Raw genomic sequence first — 10235 nt, 5'->3', positions numbered from 1 at the left:
TGAATGACTTCCAAAGATAACAACTTAGAACGTTTGTGTGACTTAATTGTTTTAACACAGAATAACTGGATTATGTTTTTCGTTTGATTTAAAAAAAAAAAAAAAAAAAAGATTGGTTCATGTATTTGGGCGCAGTACTATTTAAAAAGGACACAATTATCTCCCACCCAGTTATCCAATCAGGACACACCCATGAAAAGGCTCAGGAATGTCCAACTGATTTAAGAACTGATACGTAATGCTTGTCATATCTCTTTCATAATTCAATACATGACACAACCCTAATGATCATGATCCAGGTGATTGAACAAGCCCTACATAGCAGATCACACATATCAATACGAAGAGTCCGGTCACCCAGCTGCACTTTACTCTTAATTGTTCAGTTGTTGCGAATTATATCTGGTTTTTTTCTGTCAGTAGCGATTGCTTGCAGTAGTTACAAGGGCATGTGATGAAAAGCCACACCGCGTCACGTGTCTTGCAGCAGCCTTGACCAAGAAAAATTGCATTTCCTACCATTTAAAAAAATGCCCCTCAGCTTTTTTGATTATGTTGCACTTATGTCCTGTCATGTGGCTCCTTATATCACTTGAATACACAAATTGTAAAGACTTTATAGCATGAAATTCATAAGTTAATCTGTAGGGTGACATTAGTTTCGACATTTGTTCGAGTTAATCTGATAATGCCCTGACAAGCGTTATATTAAGTTCCGTTAAATCTTAAATACACTGCGTGGGTGCTTAAGCACATTAAGGGCAGCTTGACCAATGTGACTGTGACTGCAGTTTTATGTCAAGTGTGTCCAAGTGTGTCTGAATACTATGTTCAAAGTGCATGGAGGCACAGCTGATGGAGATAAGGTGTCTCTGCCAGACGGCGAGGGAACACTTCTGTCACTTGGCTCGAGCATGTGATTGCAGGTGAATGCAGATTCTATCGGTGGCTGGGTGAGTCGTGAGTAGGGAGGGCTTATCAGGAGTTTGCAGGAGCCGGCTCTCCTACAGTGAGATCCACAGACACCTGTTGAAAAGGAGCGCTGAACTCAACACGATAAGAGATGACGGTCACACTGAAGAGAGGGATCTTCGGAGAGATGTTGTTCGCAAACAAACAAGCAAAGAAAGGTGGCAGGCGTTGCCATCCGAAATGTATTTCAGGAGCCTTAATGATTCTACATTTTGATACGTGTGTTGCTTTTCTTTTCCTTTATTAATAGCTATTGTTTTAAGAGGGGTTAAATGTTGAAAACCAGACTGGCCACATTGAATTCATGTGAAGATTAGCAAGCGAAAAGCACATGTGCTCTGAGGGAGGTTCACCGTGATAATTACCAAGCGCTCCCGGTTGCATCTGCCTCATGCTAACTGGTGGCAAGCCAACCGACAACATGCACTGAAAACAACAGTCCCTCTGCTGGCACTGCTGCTGCCGCCGCTCGCTTGCTTCTTTTTTTTATTCTCAGTGTCTCTCTGCCTTTTTCTCTCCCTCTCTCTGGCCCCATCTGTCTCCCTTCCACTTTCATCTCTTCGTCTTCTGCATCTTTATCACATTTCCTTTTTTTTTTGCTCCTGAGTTTTCTTTCCTCCTACTCTTGTTCCCACTCCTCTCTCTGTTCTCTCGCTCCTCTCCGCTCCGCACCAAGGCCATGTGGTCCAGGCGAGGTAGCAGGGTGACAGAAGCCGTACCCTTTGGTGTCACAAGTTGCTTATCTCGCTGACGAGGTGCTGCTGTGCATGTGTACACAGTGTTTGTGTGAGAGTGTGTGTGTGTGCGCGAGCGGGGCGCTGTTCTCGAGGGCAAAGTGAGGTGTGAGAGAGTGATGCACTTGATACACTGTGAGGAGAGGAGGAAGAAGTGAGGGAAAGGCGTGGAGGGAGTCATCCAGAGGGAGGGAGGGAGGTGGAAGCTGGGACTGAGCTACTTGCTCTGAGTACGCCTCCTACTGGACCTCAGTTTAGTCATTATCACAGCACCATGTTGTTAACACTGAAAGAAAATATCCGCTTTAGTGAGTCATAAACCGCAAAGCTTTTTATTCACCTTAAAACAAAAGACGAATCCCAAACTGGAATGATTACACAGGCAATCATATATGTATATATAATGTGTGTATATATCAGTGCTGGGCAACGATTAAAATGTGGCGGCCTTGAGCAAGACGGCCTTGAGCAAGACTCTAAACCCCAGTGCACCATGGGTGTTGAGGAAGTTGGCCCAGCATTACAAAGCTTCGGTTAAACAGGGTAACCCATCAGTTGTGACTACGGCACTGTTGGCGCCTTGCATTAACAAGCGATTCAAATTTCAAGAATGACTGAGGAAGCATTTAGGATGCAGTGAGGTTTGATTTAAACCACATGGGTGTGTATATTTAAATGCATCTTAGGGGCCACAATAAAGGACTACCTACTCAACCGGAGTGTGTGTGCTATTATCGAGGGAGGTGATCCACAACAGCTTGTTAGGTTACAGAACAGTGTTAACTATTTTCATGCTGCAGTGGTGCTGCTTAAACCTTCGTCTTGTGTTTCACTAAGGGCGGGGGGCGCAGAGGACAGAGGTGAAGAAATAGTGATCGATTGGCATGCAGTCATAATTTATTTTTCAATGAAAACTCATGGCCTTAGAGCAAGAGTAAACATACCTAGGTTTAAGAGGTCTGTGACTTCTTGTGTTTCTCTGCAGCCTGTAGCTGACAGACAGAGCAGAATGGCTTGACTTTTGGATTGGAGCCCTTTTGTGTGTGGCACAGACGCCGAGCAGACATTGCACAGCCGTTGCGTGGACGTGGAGGCCTCGGGTCGCCGCTACACTGTTATTAAAAACAGTGTGATAGCATGTGGGCTGTTCCCGCTCCTCTCCCTGTTTCTTCTCTCTTGTTTCTCTCCTTTAGCACAATCAAGCGCTTCTCTCTTACCCTCTTTTCAGTACTATAACAACCGGTCCTCTGTTTTTTCCACTGTGTTTACAAGTGAGGCAGATTTCCCACGGCACACCTGCTGACTGCTTTTACCAGAGCTGTCTCAGAGTCCCTTTTTCCCACAACCATACATAACCTTTACAGTTTAACACATCTTTCCCTCTTCTTTCTTGCCATTTTTCATTCTTAAACTTCCCTTTACTGTTCTCAGTGTTTAAAGATCTCAGCTTAAAAGAGAAAAACATCGCAGCTTTGTTGTGAGTCTTCTTCAGCTGACTTGAGCATCCACCACCCATCCACCCACCCCCAATTGGGAGACAAGTGCTTTTCAAAGAGGCTCTCTTGGAGGTCCTTGAAGAAGATAGCGACAATTCTCTGTGTTTTTCAAGTAAACCGTAGGCAAAAAAAAGCATCCCGTCATTCAGTGCTTCTAAGTGAAATGGCAATATTTGGAACCAAAGGGTATTTTTTTTCTATCCGTCTCTTTCTGCTCTTTGAAGTGAAAGGTTTTTTGTATATAATTCTCGCTTTTTGGACCTTTTGAAAATGTCACAGTGAATTTTTTATGCAGGTTACACTCTTCATCCAGTATTGAGAATGTACTCATATGCACAAACACACACAAGCATATATATTTAGGGTACATTTAAATATGTATTGCAATTGTTTTCAGCAAGATTGTTGGTTCTGTTTCTAGATTCGCTGATATATGCTACAATAAAAGTTGACGGAGGCCTTGACTGATCACACCTAGAAACAACTGCCATTGCCATCAACTATATGCAGAAGAGATATGATAGCTTACTCTAAAAGAGGCAAAAATCCTCATTTCCCTCTCATTTTACTCTCATTTCCCTGTTCACTTTCCCCTGAGAGCGCTGTAAAATGGGTTCTATTACAATACCCATCACAAGCCCCCTTTTTAAAAAAGTGCATACACAGGTATTCAGCAGCCAAAACATTCACATTACAAAGACTAGGCAGACATGTGTGCATTCAAGCATACCAACTGATATGTATAGGCAAATTGCATGCAAAGTCAAACCCAGAGATATTTAAGCAAAATATGGGCTGGAAAAAAGTCACCAACACACAGTTACCGAGTTGAGCATTGAAGCCAGTATGCTTATAGGTCAGTAACTATAGTAACTGAGTTTGTTGATTTGTCAGGTAAAACACGATTCTAGTGTCTCTCATATCAAAAATAAAACTCTTGAAAGAAATTTCCTGATAATCACATATTACCATCTTTGTTACCAAAAAACTAAAATACAACATTTGGGTCAATAGGAGGGTGAAAGTCTATCAAGCAAAGGTAAGACACCAGGGGAAGATGTAGCAAGTTCAATAATTAGTTAAAATGTGCAGCCCATTATCCATAGGAATTATTGATATGATGAATGAAATGTACGTCCTATACCATCGTCTGATAGGGTTGCGTAGAAAGACAGTTGGTCAGGTAACAATCAGCCTAACACCAAGCTACCTCAATATGCTTCAAACAAAGAGCTTATCAGATCATCTAACAGAATCTGAAATTGATGGGAGGTTACATTCAACTACTTCTTGGAAACTTTCCAAAACATTTTATAATCTCTGCAACTTCACGCAGCCATTGGCTTGGATGTGAAAGTAGGACAGGTGTGTTTTATCTCCAGCTCTGCCTTTATTCTTTACAACTGTATGTGCAATTGTGTTCAACACCGTGAACATTATTTTTCAGGCCAGACTGTCATTTGGACCAGATTGGGACACGAGATATGGTCAGAAAGGTCAGACAATCATTTCTAAAGGCAACAGTGCATACTGTAGCGTCTCTTATCAGTCATGTACTTTAACTGCAAGTCATTAAGTCCATGGGTCAGTTTCAGTCTCATCTACTAAGTCTCTCAGTTTGGCAGGGAGTAAGGTAGTCTGCCAATCAGCTATTCACTAAGTCAGAGAAACAGGAAGGCAGAGAGGTGGGCTTTATTCCTGGCTGAAGTCGGGGCTGATTCCCCCGGCCCGCCTGGCTCCAGAGACTGGCGAGAGAGGTGGAGCCAGAAGGCCTATCAAAAGTCCATCCACAACGGACCTCATTACAGCTTCAAGAGGCGCAGTCACAGCCCGCTCCAGCCATCCCACCATCCGGCCCCCGAAAACCACTCTGCCATCCTCCTTCTCCGTCTCTCTTGTTCTGTTTTCTGATACACGTTCATTCTCTCTCACCCTCACCGTTCTCTCTCTCCATTTCCCTCTCTCTCATCTGTCTTTCCTAGAAGGGGCACGTCAGATGTAAACAAAGACCAACGCCAGCCACTAATTAAATAGATGAGCGGTATTAACATAACCTGAAAGCCCCAGCCAATTGTACCCCCCTCCACTTCCCTTTAATATCCCTCCTCCTCATCCCTCCATCAATTTTTTTTTCTTCTTGTTGTGATCCGAGCAGTGAGCGCCAATTGTGGGCAGTGTAATTACCATTAGGACAGAAAGCCTAGCATGTCTTTGATATGGTAATGATGCTTCATGTACACCCTGTACACCCTCCAACCCCCATTCCTAACCAACACACACACACACACCCGTACCATCACCTCCCTCTCCTGTAACCCACCACCGACACACACACACAAATAATCTCACCCATGAATATCAAGTAGGGGAACTCGTCAACACCTGATAGTGACGGCTGCTCAAGGGTGGTGGGAGGGGTGAGAGAGCAAGAAAGATGGAGGGGAGAAAGACATAGCGGATGGGTGATGGATAAAGCGACAGAGGGCAGGGTTGGGGGCAGGGGTGTGGTACGAACATAAGTGCCAAAATTACACAGACAGACAGAGAGGGGGAGGGAGCAACAAAGGCGGGAGAGCGATAAGAGGAGAGGAAAAGTGAAAAGATGACTAAATTGTGACTAAAGAGGAAGGGCAGGATAGTCGGCTTGTAAAGGGAGTATAACCTCAGTTATTGTCACATGCTCGCTGCATGACCCTTCGGCTCCTACTTTAATTATTAATTGCACTTGTCAGCTTTCATTAAGTCCTCTTTAGCATCTCAGTGTTGGTCTGACCAGACAAGATCACCCCCAGCTGCTAGCATTGTTCTAGAGACATATCCTTTCCCTTTCTCTTCTCTGAACCCTCCTGTCTTCAACATAAAGACATTTGGTCTCCTTACACCCCCACCTCTTCCCGAATCTATTTCGACTTGCGTCCGCCCTCGCTTCTGACTCCTGCTCCCTTTCCCTCCATCATCTCTCATCCTCTGTGTCCAGGGTCTGGCCTCCAGCCCGAGGATGGAACAGGAACAAACCCACTGCCCAGCTCCCTGCTGTCTCCCTCTCATCCCAACTACACACACCATCCCTCCAATGCCTCCGTCAGTCCAAATCCCGCAGCCTTTCCCCTCCACACCACGTAGCCCTGGCCAGCCCCACAAAATAGCCATGGACCTGGATCCCATGAACAAGAGAGCGTGACAAGTCTCTTGGGGACGCAATGCACAATGTCAGTTGCACACAGTGTCCTGTACATTCACAGTCTCGCCTTTGTGATGGTTAAAAACCCAATGCCATTGGCTCTTAAACATTAAAGCTTTGCCAGCTGAAGAAAAAAAATTGGATTCAACACAAAAAATTCCCCAATTAAACTTAAAACGGATACAGTATACGCATGAAGTAACCACATGAGAACTTGTGCTGTTGACTAAAGAAAACAGACACATTTCTTATTGGAGAATGGATAAGCACACTTATTGTATACTGCAGTACTGTCTGTAGACGGTGCTTTCAGGCATTGCGGGCCACAATTGGTTTGCAATGCCGGCAAAAGGTGACATTGTCAGTTTACATAAATGACGTGCATTGTTTGCAATTTGGTCACAATAGTAAGGCTAAGTCTGTAAATGTATTCTTTGCACTCAACACTTAAATCTTTATTGTAGTATTCTCTGCCTCAATCATATTTCCTCTAAATTACAGTATATTCACTACTATACAAAATTACAGACTATTTCGATTTTTTGCTTAATAGATGAAATAGATAATTAAGCAATTAGCAATATTTTTGATAAATTAATCATCTGATCAGTTGGCACTGCATTTTCAAACTGGGGTTATTAGTCCAACACCAACATCAATTAGGCTAAGAAATGTGTGATTAAAGCTTTGTGTCTCACAGAAAAGAAAACAAAGCAATTTTACATTTGTTTTCTTTAACTCTGGGTCAAATTATCTTAAATAAAAACATAAAACTACAATGATTGAAACAGGAAGTTGATATTACTTTGGATTAAGGGTGTTGGATTAGACAAACAAAACATGCCATTTTATTATTAAAATAAGAACATTTATATGATGCCATGGTGCAGTAAAAGAGTTAGTGGAGGTGAGAGAGGCTCCGGCTCCCCAGTGGGCTGCCGAGAGCACAGGGAGCCCCGGCCGATCAGAGGGGAGCCCAGATGGACTGACACGCACACACACAAACACACACGTACACACACATGCATACACACACTCAGTCAGTCCCTCACATGTCATATGTTATCCCATCTGCACTGTCACCAAGCTGCCTGTAACCCCAGGGCCTTGAGGGGATACACACACATACGCACATGCACACAAACAGACACACTCAAAGCTTATACACAATGTGTGATTGTGAGCAGACACATACACACAGCAGAGGTATTCCCAGTCTGTAATTGGAGGTGAAGACAACTGCAGCCTCTTTTGCGCACTTGAGGTGGCAACCCGCGTTGTAGCAGACACACACACACACACACACACACACACACAACTTAAATATGAGTCTTTCCACATGAGTGACAAAGCTATACTGTAGGTAAACAAGGTTGTATAATCCACCATGTAGATGTTGTGCTATGACGGCTGATAGTGTGTAAATACGAAAAGATATTGCCATTGTAAAAAATACAGTTTTTCACAGTTCACAAAAGAGGCGGTACAATTTGCAATTTACTGATTCAACTCTGACAATTACAATAGGTATCATAAACAACAGAGATTATAGCTATACTGGCCTTGGATTGCACTATTAAGAAAACTGTAGATTTAAGACACATGTCAAAGTTCATGTTCTTTATCTTTTATTTCTTCTACTTTTAACCATCTTTTCTTTCAGCTAGGAAAGAATATACTCGCCACAGTAATTGGGAAACTTTGACGTAGCTTCCAACGAGACTTACAGTCTACATTCATAGTGATAAGTTTGTAGGGATCGACCGATATTGCTTTTTCAAGGCCGATACCGATACCGATTATTAGTAATCAAGGAGACCGATAACTGATATTTGGAACCGATATACATTTGCAGTAAAATCAGAAAATCTTGGTGTCAAAATGTAGAATAACAGAACTTCTTTGAAATGCCTTTTTATGTTTAATGAACTTTTCAACATTTTAAAACTGGTTTCGTCTCTGTGACCCTGAGTAAAGTAAATAGAGACAGAGAGTTAAAAGTGGGGCTGCAGGCTGACATGCTTAACTAACAATAATGCTTAATTTATTATATCAAAACAATGCCTGTCTATCTAGCATAAAATCGCAATAAGCTGCTAGCAACTGCAAAACACTAGCGCTAGCTAATGTTTTGCAAACTATTAAAAGTGAGGCTATTACAGTAGACCTAACGTTAGTCTAGTAGCCTCACTTCTAATATGTTGCTAAACATTTGCTAGATACATGTTGGCTAGCTAATGAGTTTCACATATCAACCTGAAAAACTGCGAGGCTCCACTCGCAATCCCCCCCCCCGCACCACAGTTACTCCGCTGCGAGACGCTGCACGCACCCCCAACTCTGACTGACTTACCGATAATCGGTCAAATGCGGAATATCGGCCCCGATTATCGGCCAGGCCCCTAAGTACAATGTTTACTATAAACCCAGAGTAAAGCTGAAGCTGGTGGAAATCTCACTGGTTTTGCAGACATTTGGTAACAAACAAAAGTCTTGGAGGAGTTGAATATGAATTCTTATAGCTTATATAAGTTTGGCACAAAAATGTGTTATTGTGAGGTCACAGGACCTTTGACCACAAAGTTCTTATCAGTTCATCCTTTGAAGAAATTGCCTCCAGGAGTTCCTGAGATAGTGTTTAGGAGAATGGAACGGACATGACGGCAATCTTCATGTCCGAAAAACATGAAAATGAAACTGATAATGTTTGATGAATGTATGAAGCGTAAAGCTAGTAATATAATAAATATAATTAACTTGAAATGGAACACAGAAAATCTTGTGGATATCAAAATTAATCCCTCAAGTATGCTCACACACACACACACACACACACACACACACACACACACACACACACACACACACACACACACACACACACACACACACACAATGGCAACCCATTTATTTACCATCAGTCACATAAGAGAATGAGCTAAAGCGCCTGACGTACAATTTACATGCCTGAAACAACAAATGCACTCAAACACACAGGCCTTTGTCTAACAGAATGAGACCAGTAATCTTTCCTCCACTTATCTTGGGCGTGTCAGCTAAATGGGAAGTGAAAAGTCAAATATGAGATGTCACATTTAGTTTACCTCCCTGCCTACTCCCTCCATCTCTCCCCCCCTCCCCCTCTTCCTCCACCCTTCGCTCGTTTTGTTCCGCACATCTCTATTTGATTGCATCTCCTTCTGCCTCGACATGACGCTCACACAATGCACACTTGACTCCCATCTGGGTGATGGTTGTGTATCGGCATGTCGAGGTAATGGATTCTATACGGAGCGTGGCACGTCCAGACTGAGCGTGGAGTAAGGGGTTCTTAAGAAACTGACAAAGAAGGAGATAGAGAAACAGACGTTGCCCTCATATGAATTATTAAAGAAAGTGACCAGGTAAATCAATCAGCCATATTTGTGGAGCCACAGAGATACAATGAGCTGATCATGTGTTCGGTCAATGTGTCATCCCCATCTCTATCAAAAGAGTGTTGTTTAAGAAACTGCAAACTTGTGGCTTCTCTGCACCCCTGAGCAATTGTCTCAAACTTGGTTAATTACATAACACACCACTTTGCAGGTGTAAAAACCACTGCAGTGCATTGTAAAGCCCCTCTGGAGACAACAGGAAATTGCAGTAAAGAGTTTAATTGTAGAATTGAGAACACTTGGAGGTATAAATTCTTTCCTATGCACTCTGGGGAGCGTTTTCTTTGTTCCTGTCGGTGGGAGAGATAACAATTCCTCCCACCGTTAACTACCTGCCTGCCTGCCGACCGGCTTTGTTGTGTTTTCTTGAGTTTTGTTGTTGCTAATAGGCCTAATTGGCCATAACCCAGGATCT

Source organism: Notothenia coriiceps, unplaced genomic scaffold (genome assembly GCF_000735185.1).
Source record: "Notothenia coriiceps isolate Sejong01 unplaced genomic scaffold, NC01 NC01_scaffold00000122, whole genome shotgun sequence".
NCBI lineage: Eukaryota > Metazoa > Chordata > Actinopteri > Perciformes > Nototheniidae > Notothenia > Notothenia coriiceps.
This window is presented reverse-complemented; position numbering follows the sequence as displayed.